Source organism: Balaenoptera physalus, assembly GCF_965194825.1.
Source record: "Balaenoptera physalus genome assembly, chromosome: 4".
NCBI lineage: Eukaryota > Metazoa > Chordata > Mammalia > Artiodactyla > Balaenopteridae > Balaenoptera > Balaenoptera physalus.
In genome coordinates, this window is record NC_138891.1 from 40,980,396 (window position 1) to 40,994,685 (window position 14,290).

Below are 14,290 nucleotides of genomic sequence, written 5' to 3' on the forward strand. Positions count from 1 at the left end.
CTCAAGTCCATTCTCTAGTAGGTCAGTGTCTTCATTCCCGTCTTGCCACTAGGTTCTTCATGACCTTTTTTTTTTTTTTTCCTTAGATTCCATATATATGCGTTAGCATACTGTATTTGTTTTTCTCTTTCTGACTTACTTCACACTGTATGACAGACTCTAACTCCATCCACCTCATTGAGTTGTTTTTATTTCAAAAATTTATCTGCATATGTTCTTTTATTATAATACTTTTAATACTTCTAATTTTAATTTAATTTTTCTTTTTATATAATCAGCTATTGATCAATTCTGCTGTATTTTCTAATTAACACATTTTAATATTTATATTTAATGTTTACTTTGCCTGTTAACTTTAGGTGTATTTTGTTGTTCCATTTCTTATTTCTTCAGTTTAATGCATAGTTTATTTATTTATTTATTTATTTATTTTTTTTTTTTTTTTTTAACATCTTTATTGAAGTATAATTGCCTTACAATGGTGTGTTAGCTTCTGCTTTATAACAAAGTGAATCAGTTATACATAAACAATATGTTCCCATTTCTCTTCCCTCTTGCATCTCCCTCCCTCCCACCCTCCCCATCCCATCCCTCTAGATGGTCACAAAGCACCGAGCTGATCTCCCTGTGCTATGCGGCTGCTTCCCACTAGTTATCTATTTTACATTTGGTAGTGTATATATGTCCATGACACTCTCTTACCCTGTCACATCTCACCCCACCCCCTCCCCATATCCTCAAGTCCATTCTCTAGTAGGTCTGTGTCTTTATTCCCGTCTTGCCACTAGGTTCTTCATGGCCTTTTTTTTTTTTTTTTTTTTTTTTTTTTTTCCCCTTAGATTCCGTATATATGTGTTAGCATACTGTATTTGTTTTTCTCTTTCTGACTTACTTCACTCTGTATGACAGACTCTAACTCCATCCACCTCATTACAAATACCTCCATTTCATTTCTTTTTATGGCTGAGTAATATTCCATTGTATATATGTGCCACATCTTCTTTATCCATTCATCTGTCGATGGACATTTAGATTGCTTCCATGTCCTGGCTATTGTAAATAGAGCTGCAATGAACATTTTGGTACATGACTCTTTTTGACCTATGGTTTTCTCAGGGTATATGCCCAGTAGTGGGATTGCTGGGTCGTATGGTAGTTCTATTTGTAGTTTTTTAAGGAACCTCCATACTGTTCTCCATAGTGGCTGTATCAATTTACATTCCCACCAACAGTGCAAGAGTGTTCCCTTTCCTCCACACCCTCTCCAGCATTTATTGTTTCTAGATTTTTTGATGATGGCCATTCTGACCGGTGTGAGATGATATCTCATTGTAGTTTTGATTTGCATTTCTCTAATTATTAATGATGTTGAGCATTCTTTCATGTGTCTGTAGGCCATCTGTATATCTTCTTTGGAGAAATGTCTATTTAGGTCTTCGGCCCATTTTTGGATTGGGTTGTTCGTTTTTTTGTTATTGAGCTGCATGAGCTGCTTGTAAATCTTGGAGATTAATCCTTTGTCAGTTGCTTCATTTGCAAATATTTTCTCCCATTCTGATGGTTGTCTTTTGGTCTTGTTTATGGTTTCCTTTGCTGTGCAAAAGCTTTTAAGTTTCATTAGGTCCCATTTGTTTATTTGTGTTCTTATTTCCATTTCTCTGGGAGCTGGGTCAAAAAGAATCTTGCTGTGATGTATGTCATAGAGTGTTCTGCCTATGTTTTCCTCTAAGAGTTTGATAGTGTCTGCCCTTACACTTAGGTCTTTAATCCATTTTGAGTTTATTTTTGTGCATGGTGTCAAGGAATGTTCTATTTTCATACTTTTACATGTACCTGTCCAATTTTCCCAGCACCACTTATTGAAGAGGCTGTCTTTTCTCCACTGTATATGCTTGCCTCCTTTATCAAAAATAAGGTGCCCATATGTGTGTGGGTTTATCTCTGGGCTTTCTATCCTGTTCCATTGATCTATATTTCTGTTTTTGTGCCAGTACCAAACTGTCTTGATTACTGAAGCTTTGTAATATAGTCTGAAGTCAGGGAGCCTGATTCCCCCAGCTCCATTTTTCGTTCTCAAGATTGCTTTGGCTATTCGGGGTCTTTTGTGTTTCCATACAAATTGTGAAATTTTTTGTTCTAGTTCTGTGAAAAATGCCAGTGGTAGTTTGATAGGGATTGCATTGAATCTGTAGATTGCTTTGGGTAGTAGAGTCATTTTCACAATGTTGATTCTTCCAATCCAGGAACATGGTATATCTCTCCATCTATTTGTATCATCTTTAATTTCTTTCATCAGTGTCTTATAATTTTCTGCATACAGGTCTTTTGTCTCCTTAGGTAGGTTTATTCCTAGATATTTTATTCTTTTTGTTGCAATGGTAAATGGGAGTGTTTTCTTAATTTCACTTTCAGATTTTTCGTCATTAGTGTATAGAAATGCAAGAGATTTCTGTGCATTAATTTTGTATCCTGCTACTTTACCAAATTCATTGATTAGCTCTAGGAGTTTTCTGGTAGCATCTTTAGGATTCTCTATGTATAGTATCATGTCATCTGCAAATAGTGACAGCTTTACTTCTTCTTTTCCGATTTGGATTCCTTTTATTTCTTTGTCTTCTCTGATTGCTGTGGCTAACACTTCCAAAACTATGTTGAATAATAGTGGTGAGAGTGGGCAACCTTGTCTTGTTCCTGATCTTAGTGGAAATGGTTTCAGTTTTTCACCATTGAGGAAAATGTTGGCTGTGGGTTTGTCATATATGGCCTTTATTATGTTGAGGAAAGTTCCCTCTATGCCTACTTTCTGCAGGGCTTTTATCATAAATGGGTGTTGAATTTTGTCGAAAGCTTTCTCTGCATCTATTGAGATGATCATATGGTTTTTCTCCTTCAGTTTGTTAATATGATGTATCACATTGATTGATTTGCGTATATTGAAGAATCCTTGCATTCCTGGGATAAACCCCACTTGATCATGGTGTATGATCCTTTTAATGTGCTGTTGGATTCTGTTTGCTAGTATTTTGTTGAGGATTTTTGCATCTATGTTCATCAGTGATATTGGCCTGTAGTTTTCTTTCTTTGTGACATCTTTGTCTGGTTTTGGTATCAGGGTGATGGTGGCCTCGTAGAATGAGTTTGGGAGTGTTCCTCCCTCTGCAATATTTTGGAAGAGTTTGAGAAGGATAGGTGTTAGCTCTTCTCTAAATGTTTGATAGAATTCACCTGTGAAGCCATCTGGTCCTGGGCTTTTGTTTGTTGGAAGGTTTTTAATCACAGTTTCAATTTCAGTGCTTGTGATTGGTCTGTTCATATTTTCTATTTCTTCCTGGTTCAGTCTCGGCAGTTTGTGCCTTTCTAAGAATCTGTCCATTTCTTCCAGGTTGTCCATTTTATTGGCATAGAGTTGCTTGTAGTAATCTCTCATGATCTTTTGTATTTCTGCAGTGTCAGTGGTTACTTCTCCTTTTTCATTTCTAATTCTATTGATCTGAGTCTTCTCCCTTTTTCTCTTGATGAGTCTGGCTAATGGTTTATCAATTTTGTTTATCTTCTCAAAGAACCAGCTTTTAGTTTCATTGATTTTTGCTATTGTTTCCTTCATTTCTTTTTCATTTATTTCTGACCTGATCTTTATAATTTCTTTCCTTCTGCAGGCTTTGGGGTTTTTTTGTTCTTCTTTCTCTAATTGCTTTAGGTGCAAGGTTAGGTTGTTTATTCGAGATGTTTCCTGTTTCTTGAGGTAGGCTTGTATTGCTATAAACTTCCCTCTTAGCACTGCTTTTGCTGCGTCCCATAGGTTTTGGGTCGTCGTATCTCCGTTGTCATTTGTTTCTAGGTATTTTTTGATTTCCCCTTTGATTTCTTCAGTGATCACTTCGTTATTAAGTAATGTATTGTGTAGCCTCCATGTGTTTGTATTTTTTACAGGTCTTTTCCTGTAATTGATATCTAGTCTCATAGCGTTGTGGTCGGAAAAGATACTTGATACGATTTCAATTTTCTTAAATTTACCAAGGCTTGATTTGTGACCCAAGATATGATCTATCCTGGAGAATGTTCCATGAGCACTTGAGAAAAATGTGTATTCTGTTGTTTTTGGATGGAATGTCCTATAAATATCAATTAAGTCTATCTTGTTTAATGTATCATTTAAAGCTTGTGTTTCCTTATTTATTTTCATTTTGGATGATCTGTCCATTGGTGAGAGTGGGGTGTTAAAGTCCCCTACTATGATTGTGTTGCTGTCGATTTCCCCTTTTATGGCTGTTAGTATTTGCCTTATGTATTGAGGTGCTCCTATGTTGGGTGCATAAATATTTACAATTGTTATACCTTCCTCTTGTATCGATCCCTTGATCATTATATAGTGTCCTTCTTTGTCTCTTGTAATAGTCTTTATTTTAAAGTCTATTTTGTCTGATATGAGAATTGCTACTCCAGCTTTCTTTTGATTTCCATTTGCATGGAATATCTTTTTCCATCCCCTCACTTTCAGTCTATATGTGTCTCTAGGTCTGAAGTGGGTCTCTTGTAGACAGCATATATATGGGTCTTGTTTTTGTATCCATTCAGCCAGCCTGTGTCTTTTGGTGGGAGCATTTAATCCATTTACATTCAAGGTAATTATCGATATGTATGTTCCTATTCCCATTTTCTTAAATGTTTTGGGTTTGTTATTGTAGGTGTTTTCCTTCTCTTGTGTTTCTTGCCTAGAGAAGTTCCTTTAGCATTTGTTGTAAAGCTGGTTTGGTGGTGCTGAACTCTCTCAGCTTTTGCTTGTCTGTAAAGGTTTTAATTTCTCCATCGAATCTGAATGAGATCCTTGCTGGGTAGTGTAATCTTGGTTGCAGGTTTTTCTCCTTCATCACTTTAAGTATATCCTGCCACTCCCTTCTGGCTTGCAGAGTTTCTGCTGAAAGATCAGATGTTAACCTTATGGGGATTCCCTTGTGTGTTATTTGTTTTTTTTCCCTTGCTGCCTTTAATATGTTTTCCTTATATTTAATTTTTGACAGTTTGATTAATATGTGTCTTGGTGTGTTTCTCCTTGGGTTTATCCTGTATGGGACTCTCTGTGCTTCCAGGACTTGATTAACTATTTCCTTTCCCATATTAGGGAAGTTTTCAACTATAATCTCTTCAAATATCTTCTCAGTCCCTTTCTTTTTCTCTTCTTCTTCTGGGACCCCTATAATTCGAATGTTGGCGCGTTTAATGTTGTCCCAGAGGTCTCTGAGACTGTCCTCAGTTCTTTTCATTCTTTTTTCTTTATCCTGCTCTGCAGTAGTTATTTCCACCATTTTATCTTCCAGGTCACTTATCCTTTCTTCTGCCTCAGTTATTCTGCTATTGATCCCATCTAGAGTATTTTTAATTTCATTTATTGTGGTTTTCATCATTGCTTGGTTCCTCTTTAGTTCTTCTACGTCCTTGTTAAATGTTTCTTGCATTTTGTCTATTCTATTTCCAAGATTTTGGATCATCCTTACTATCATTATTCTGAATTCTTTTTCAGGTAGACTACCTATTTCCTCTTCATTTGTTAAGTCTGGTATGTTCTGACCCTGCTCCTTCATCTGCTGTGTGTTTTTCTGTCGTCTCATTTTGCTTATCTTACTGTGTTTGGGGTCTCCTTTTCACAGGCTGCAGGTTCGTAGTTCCTGTTGTTTTTGGTATCTGTCCCCAGTGGCTAAGGTTGGTTCAGTGGGTTGTGTAGGCTTCCTGGTGGAGGGAACTAGTGCCTGAGCTCTGGTGGATGAGGTTGGCTCTTGTCTTTCTGGTGGGCACGTCCACGTCTGGTGGTGTATTTTGGGGTGTCTGTGGCCTTATTATGATTTTAGGCAGCCTCTCTGCTAATGGATGGGGCTGTGTTCCTGTCTTGCTAGTTGTTTGGCATATGGTGTCCAGCACTGTAGCTTGTTGGTCGTTGAGTGAAGCTGGGTCTTGATGTTGAGATGGAGATCTCTGAGAGATTTTTGCCGTTTGGTATTACGTGAAGCTGGGAGGTCTCTTGTGGACCAGTGTCCTGAAGTTGGCTCTCCCACCTCAGAGGCACGGCCCTGATGCCTGGCTGGAGCACCAAGAGCCTTTCGTCCACACGGCTCAGAGTAAAAGGGAGAAAAAATAGAAAGAAAGAAAGAAAGAAAGAAAGAGGCTATAATATAGTGAAGTAAAATAAAGCTATTGTAAAGCAAAGCTATACAGACAAAATCGCACCCAGAAGCATATACATATACACTCACAAATAAAGGAAAAGGGGAAAAATTAATATATCCTGCTCCCAAAGTCCACCTCCTGAATTTGGGATGATTCGTTGTCTATTCAGGTATTCACCAGATGCAGGCACATCAAGTTGTTTGTGGAGTTTTAATCCGCTGCTTCTAAGGTTGCTGGGAGAGATTTCCCCTTATCTTCCCTGTTCGCACAGTTCCTGGGGTTCAGCTTTGGATTTGGACCCGCCTCTGCGTGTAGGTCGCCTGAGGGCGTCTATTCCCCGCACAGACAGGACGGGGTTAAAGGAGCAGCTGCTTCGGGGGCTCTGGCTCCCTCAGGCCGCGGGGAGGGAGGTGTACAGAGGAGGCGGGGTGAGCCTGCGGCGGCCGAGGCCGGCGTGACGTTGCACCAGCCTGAGGCGGGCAGTGCGTTCTCCCGGGGAACTTGTCCCCGGATCACGGGACCCTGGCAGTGGCGGGCTGCACAGGCTCCCGGGAGGGGCGATGTGGAGAGTGACTTGTGCTCACACACAGGCTTTTTGGAGGCGGCAGCAGCAGCCCCAGCGTCTCACGCCCGTCTCTGGGGTCCGTGCTGATCGCCGCGGCTCACGCCTTTCTCTGGAGTTCGTTTAGGCGGCACTCTGAATCCCCTCTCCTTGCGCGCCGCGAAACAAGGAGGCAAGAAAAAGTCTCTTGCCTCTTCGGCAGCTGCAGACTTTTTCCCGGACTCCCTACCAGCCAGCTGTGGCGCGCTAGCCCCTTCAGGCTGTGTTCACGCCGCCAGCCCCAGTCCTCTCCCTGCGATCCAACCGAAACCGAAACCCGAGCCTCAGCTCCCAGCCCCGCCCGCCGAGCAGACCAGCCTCTCGGGCTGGTGAGTGCTGCTCCGCGCCGAGCCTCTGTGCGGGAGTCTCTCCGTTTTTTTCCTCTGCGCCCCTGTTGCTGTGGGGTCTGCGGTGATCGCCGCGGCTCGCGCCCTTCTCTGGAGTTCGTTTAGGCGGCGCTCTGAATCCCCTCTCCTTGCGCGCCGCGAAACAAAGAGGCAAGAAAAAGTCCCTTGCCTCTTCGGCAGCTGCAGACTTTTTCCCGGTCTCCCTCCCAGCCCGCTGTTGTGCGCTAATCCCTTCAGGCTGTGTTCACGCCGCCAGCCCCAGTCCTCTCCCTGCGATCCAACCGAAACCGAAACCCGAGCCTCAGCTCCCAGCCCCGCCCGCCCCGGCGGGGGAGCAGACAAGCCTCTCGGGCTGGAGAGTGCTGCTCGGCGCCGAGCCTCTGTGCGGGAATCTCTCCGTTTTTCCCTCTGCGCCCCTGTTGCTGTGGGATCCGCGTTGGTAGCTGCGGCTCGCGCCCGTCTCTGAAGTTCGTTTAGGCAGCGCTCTGAATCCCCTCTCCTCGCGCACCAGGAAACAAAGAGGGAAGAAAAAGTCTCTTGCCTCTTCGGCAGCTGCAGACTTTTTCCCGGACTCCCTCTTGGCTAGCTGTGGTGCACTAACGCCTTCAGGCTGTGTTCACGCCGCCAACCCCAGTCCTCTCCCTGCGATCCGACCGAAGCCCGAGCCTCAGCTCCCAGCCCCGCCCGCCCCGGCGGGTGAGCAGACAAGCCTCTCGGGCTGGAGAGTGCTGCTCGGCGCCGAGCCTCCGTGCGGGAACCTCTCCGCTTTGCCCTCCGCACCCCTGTGGCTGCGCTCTCCTCCGTGGCTCCGAAGCTTCCCCCCTCTGCCACCCGCAGTCTCCGCCCGCGAAGGGGCTTCCTAGTGCGTGGAAATCTTTCCTCCTTCACGGCTCCCTCCCACTAGTGCAGGTGCCGTCCCTATTCTTTTGTCTCTGTTATTTCTTTTTTCTTTTGCCCTACCCAAGTACGGGGGGAGTTTCTTGCCTTTTTGGAGGTCGGACGTTTTCTGCCAGCGTTCAGTGGGTGTTCTGTAGGAGCAGTTCCACGTGTAGATGTATTTCTACTGTATCTGTGGGAAGGAAGGTGATCTCCGCGTCTTACTCTTCCGCCATCTTCCCGAGGACTCATATAGTTTATTTATTTTAGTGAATTAATATTTTCACAATAAAATTAAGGTTTTAAATTTGCTTTTAATTCAGTTTTGTCTTCAATCTAATAAGCAGTATCCTCATTCTGTCTTTCAAAGATTTTCTAATTACATATTTTTCCTTTAACTCAACTATTATTTAGAAAAGCATTTAAAATACTTTCTTGTTTTATTAAATCGAGGCTATAAAATATAGCCTTCGTTGTTTTTATTTTGGGGCATTTGTTTAGGGGTTATTTTTTGGTTTCACATACATATACGATTAATTTGTGTCAACATTCTATGGATGCTTGAAAAGAAGTGGTGATCTTTAGGGTACAAAGAGTTACTGTATTAATTAATTATATATTCATATTCTTTACCCCTACTTTATTTTTCTGTTTCCCTGATAAATAAGTTACAAAATTTATTCTCAGCATTTTTGAGTCATTTTGTTTTAAGTGATCATTTGATAAGCAGTAATAGTTGAAATTTGTTTTAAACAGAAACATGTCGTTTTCATTAATCCCCCCTTAATGCCCTCTGAGGGCAGGGACCACGCCTAATTTCATTTTGCTTTTTTAAGATTTTTTTTTTTTTGATGTGGACCATTTTTAAAGTCTTTATTGAATTTGATATCCTATTGCTTCTGTTTTATGTTTTGGTTTTTTGGCCACGAGGCATGTGGGATCTTAGCTTCCTGACCAGGGATCGAACCCGCACTCCCTGCATTGGAAGGTGAAGTCTTAACCACTGGGCCACCAGGGAAGTCCTACCTATATTTCATTTTTATGTATGTCCAGGGCCTGCCAAATAGTTGATGCTCAATAAACATTTCTTGAATGAATAAATCAGAGAATCTGTCAGATGCTGCAACTCTCAGAAAACATCAAGGGAAGAAGTAAATAGTGCTGGCATATTTCAATTTGGAAACATTTCTTCAAGTAAAGGATAAGAGAGAGGGAGAGTCTTGGTAGCATTCACACTCAGGACTGTGGTCTTTTTTATGCTTCGCTGGAGTAAAGTACCAGAGGGCCAGGCAGTGGGGTAAGGAAAGATCCTGCCACCATCCAGTGAAGCCACACTTGAACAGCTGCTTCCTATGGGCATGGAGCTGTGCTTATCAAACTAATGTTTTACCTACAGACCCAAGAAGAAGACAGTTGACTTTAGCAATGGGGACTAAGTAATTTGGAATAATCTTCCCACTGAAGACAACTGAAAAAGGTCGATAACACAGTATGCACTTGTAAGAAAAGAATGCAGAAGATTTAAACTCACTAGTATGAAGTATCTCCAAGGCATATTGGTGACAAAACAAAAGAAAGAGGCAGAAGGGTATATATGGTATGCTACTTTTTGTGTAAGAACAGTAGGAGGGGGAGCGGTAATAAATAAATATCTGTACTGAATATTTTTATTTGCCAAAAAGAAATGAAAGGATAAGTTTAGCAAACTAACAAAACTAATAAAAATGATAATCTGTATGTGGATAAAAGGAACATGGTGGACGCAGTGATGAACATGAAACCTCTTTGAATATATCTTGTTTTAAAGTTTTGAACTTGGGAATATGTAAATATATTCAGAGAATAAAATCAAACAAAAAAGAAAAGAAAGCAGTCTAAAAATTGAAAATTAATGGAAACAAATGAATCTAATTGTATGTGCCATAACCACACAGAAAGAATTATTTCAAGTGATTCCAGAACATGGTATTTTTACTATCTTTAAAGGAATGTTGTCTGAGGACATATAGAGCTGCAAAGAAATCTAAAAGTTCACTCATTACTGATGTTGATATTATTATATTGAAACTATTTTTTGTTTTTTTTAGTGTTATAGTTACGTACATTATGCATGTTAGTGATTATTTTACTACTGTAAGGAATCAAGATTTTCAGATATGAGAAAAGTATAAAGTATATATTCAGTATAAAGCCAAATAAACTAAGCAAAATCCTACATTATTAAATGTAATTGGAAATGGCAATATAAACTTAAAGTTTTATTTTTGTTTAAAATTATATATTTCTTAGTTCTGTCCAGTGAAAAGGCATAGAAGCAATAATAACCCAACAGAAATGAGCATCATGCTATCCAAATACCATTCCACTCTGAAAGGAACCAGGATTTCTAGAAGAATGACTGATTCCAGGTTTGGGGTAGAAAATATACAAAATTCACAGGGGAGATTCCAAAGGCCCAAAGAGTTGTCAGAGGACACAGAGGCTCCCACTGGCCAAGGATGAGACAATTTGAGCATGAAAGGGAAAATAAATGCAATTATTGAACACAGAATAAACACATGAAAACCAAGGGGTCATAATAAAACTATAGAAATAGAAGGAGAAATTATTGGACACCACTGTAATAACTAGAGCAACAACTTCACTCTAAAATTAGACAACTAATATGAAAGAATTAAGCATATATTCTTGTTTTTCCGGTATAAACTATATTTTTGGACAACCAAATACACCCACCTAAAAAGGGAAATTTCTTCCTTACAAAATTCCAAGCAATAAATATGGAAAGAATGATTATTTTGCAACCCAAATGAAACAACAGAGTCAGGCAATGCTCATAAATGGCTGAAGCCACAAGATGAAAGGTTGATGGGTAATTGTACCAAGGAGGCTTCAGGCTGCCATCACCTGAACCCACTGATTGATCAATCTCAGCAGCAGTAAGGTTGTGTCCTCTTGACATAATTCAATCCAAATTACACAGCACCACCTGTGACATATCCCTGTGAAAACAGTAAAATCCAATTCTAGTCAAGTCTCTGAGGACGGGTGGGATAGGGAGGGTGGGAGGGAGGGAGACGCAAGAGGGAAGAGATATGGGGATATATGTATATGTATAACTGATTCACTTTGTTACAAAGCAAAAACTAACACACCATTGTAAAGCAATTATACTCCAATAAACATGTTAAAAAAAAAAAAAGAAAGAAGGCAGATGGAGAAACAACTTAAATGACCTCAGAAGAAAGCTAACAGAAAAGTTGTGAATGTGTGATATTCTGTCAGACAACTGACCCAGGTTCTTTAATAAATCAATGGGATGAAGAAAGAAAAATAGAGATCTACTCTAGATTAAATGAGACATAAAGGACATACAACCAAGTACAGTATGTGGGCCTTGTTTGAATTCTGACTCAAACTGACCGAGACAATCAGGGAAATTTGAGTATGGGTAGGTATTAGATAACACCAAAGTATTATTTCTTGTCTTATGTGCAATGATGACATTATGCACCAATAATTATACCAAAATTATTTGAGAAAAATCTCCATGTTATTTTAGAGACACATATTGAAATTCTAGGAGTGAAATGAGCTGATGTCTGGGATTCTCCTTAAAATAACTGAGAGAGGGAGAGGGAGAAGGAGAGGAAGGAATGTAAAGGAAGAGAGGAGGGTAAGAGAGAGAGATAGGAAGTGTAGGAAAATCTTGATATTTGATATTTGCTAAATCTGAGGATGAATAATGGGGGTTTATTGCTATATTCTTTATTTTTGTATGTTCATATTTTTCATAAAAATACATAAGAACAGTGAGATTATGACCTGGGAAATTAAGAGTCTTGGTTAGTTGGCTACTCAACTGAGACAAATACTTATCCCTTATTATAAGTGATATGTCTCCTTAGTGTTTGCCAGTCATTCAATATGAAGACATTAGGACTACAGTGCTCTTTTTTTCTTTTTTTTTTTTTTTTTTACAGTGCTTTTAAAGGACATCAAATAACTATCAAGAGAGGGAGGAATTAATTTCCAAAACCTAGGAGAAGATGGGAACCCAGAGGGTAGAACTCAGCATTGGATGTAGTATGTACCTTGTAGAAATGCTATGAGGACTGATAGGATAGTGTTTGTCAAGTTGCTTTCAGCAACACATGGCACATGTATAAGTGCTAGCTAAATAATTAAAACAATATTTTAATATGTTCCTAGTTACTTTACAACATTATACATATTTTCTGTTTTGTTTTTTCAATGTATTTGTTTATTGGTATATTATATAGCACAGGATTTCTGGATATTGGCCTCATATTTCAGTTTGGGTTTGTTTTAGGGAATCATGGGATATAATAGGGTCTCTATTCTAAGAGCACCAACCTTCCTTGGGCTGTGCAGACTTCATCATTCTGTCTCTGGCTTTCCCCTTTTATCCTTTTTGGAGTTGATTGCCAATAAAGGGGCATCTTCTCAATAACCATCTCATCTGATGGTAATCTTAGCACCATAGGATGGTGTTCATAATTACTATCTCTTTGTATGAATTGAAAATAATAGCTATTAAACAATCTTTCATAAGGGCCACATGATAGACAATAATTAAAATATTTGTTCCTATTTGGTTGGTTGTTTTGGTATTTTGTAGAGTTAGTCTGTGTTAAATGGCTGCATTTTCCAGATAAGCTACAACAAATTCTAGCATTGCCTTTGAAGTTCGTTCCTTGTTTGACCGTTTGCTATGGCCTCTTTAGTAGAAAGAATGATCCCAGATCCATTTCCCAGCCATGTTCCCCATGTGCAGATGGGTACCAACTCAGAAGGGAAAACATCTATTCTGAAAAAAGGCTGGTGAGACCATGCAAGAGCATCCCGGGGCCTTTGTGAACTTATCTGGGCAACCAGATCTGCTTCATTCATTCACCTTGATGGATGCTGATGTTTGTATGGAGGTAAGAAGGTGGGATAGAGGTGAAAAGGTGGTATTGAAGCCACAGTTTTGTTTCTTGCTCTGGCCTTTCCCTATTCCAATCTGTGATCTGAAACTATACTGCAATTCTGATAGGTCACTGTTGACAATGCCAAGTAGCAGTCTGTCTGGAAGAATTATAAATGAGGCAAAGAGCAGGTGGCTAATGCAAAAGGGATCTCAGATAAATAGGAGGCATGTGTCTTTTTCTCCCTCCAGACCTCCTTTCCTCTGTTCTCCTGGATATCGAATTAGCTGCTGAGCTTTCTTGAAAGCCTATTATTCTCAGGATGTCATTCGGACAATTTGACTCAGTTATTGGATAGAAAATAATTCTCTTTCTTTCTCTCTCTCTCTGCATGGGAGGGAGGGAGGTGAGAAGCAAATAGGCAGAAACTTATTTCAGATAATTATTTTCTTTAGAGGAAAATTAAAGTAATACAGGGAGCTTACGAGAACCAAAGGGCATAAATTGGAGTTAGATACATGCTTAGAAATCAAGGTCAGAAACTACAGGGCAAGATGTTCTTGGGTCCACCCTAAAGGCACAGACAGAACTCTGCAGATTCTATGTCTTTGGGGGGTTGTGTGATCATCCATCTTGAATGGGTCACCTGGTGCTGGACATGTGAACAACTATTTGACCACTCTGGGACTCAGTTTCCACTTTTACAGGATAAGGAGGTTGGATTATTTGCTCATAGGATCTTTGGTAGGTACTCCTCTGATAGCTTCATGTACTAGGGCAAGTAGCATGCTTCCAAAGCCCACAAGTATACAATAAATGTGGATTGCTTTTATCTTACTGGTAGCAGAATAACTATGTAGTTCCACCTCTGTATCAACAGTAAATGACAAACACTGATATCATCAATTTGATTTGGGGTTTTCAATGAGCTCTCACGAGCCGGAACTGATAATGATATGCTTTTAAAATATTCCCCTTTGTAGGGTGAAACAACTTTGGAAATTTAACTTGAGAATATATAGGTATTTATTTATAGCCTACCTTTTGGCTGAGATTTGAGATGACATTTTTCTTTCAACAAAACTCTCAAGTGGCACACTCTGATTTATAATTTTATTTGGTTATTGTCTGCATATGCTGCAGAAAGTTGAAAAATTATTCAAATCCTGCCAAAATGTATTTACAGTTATTTTTCTGCTGCTGAGAGTTCCACCTTCAAAACATTTTAAAGTCTGCATATAGAATCAAGATTGCACCTTTCAGAGGAAAAAAAAAAAGAGAGAGAATGAGAGAGACCATTTTTTTGTCTTTACCCAGAGTAGCCTGAAGTAGATTTTAGAGTCTTAAACTACAGTTGAAAAGCTAGGGTGGCAACA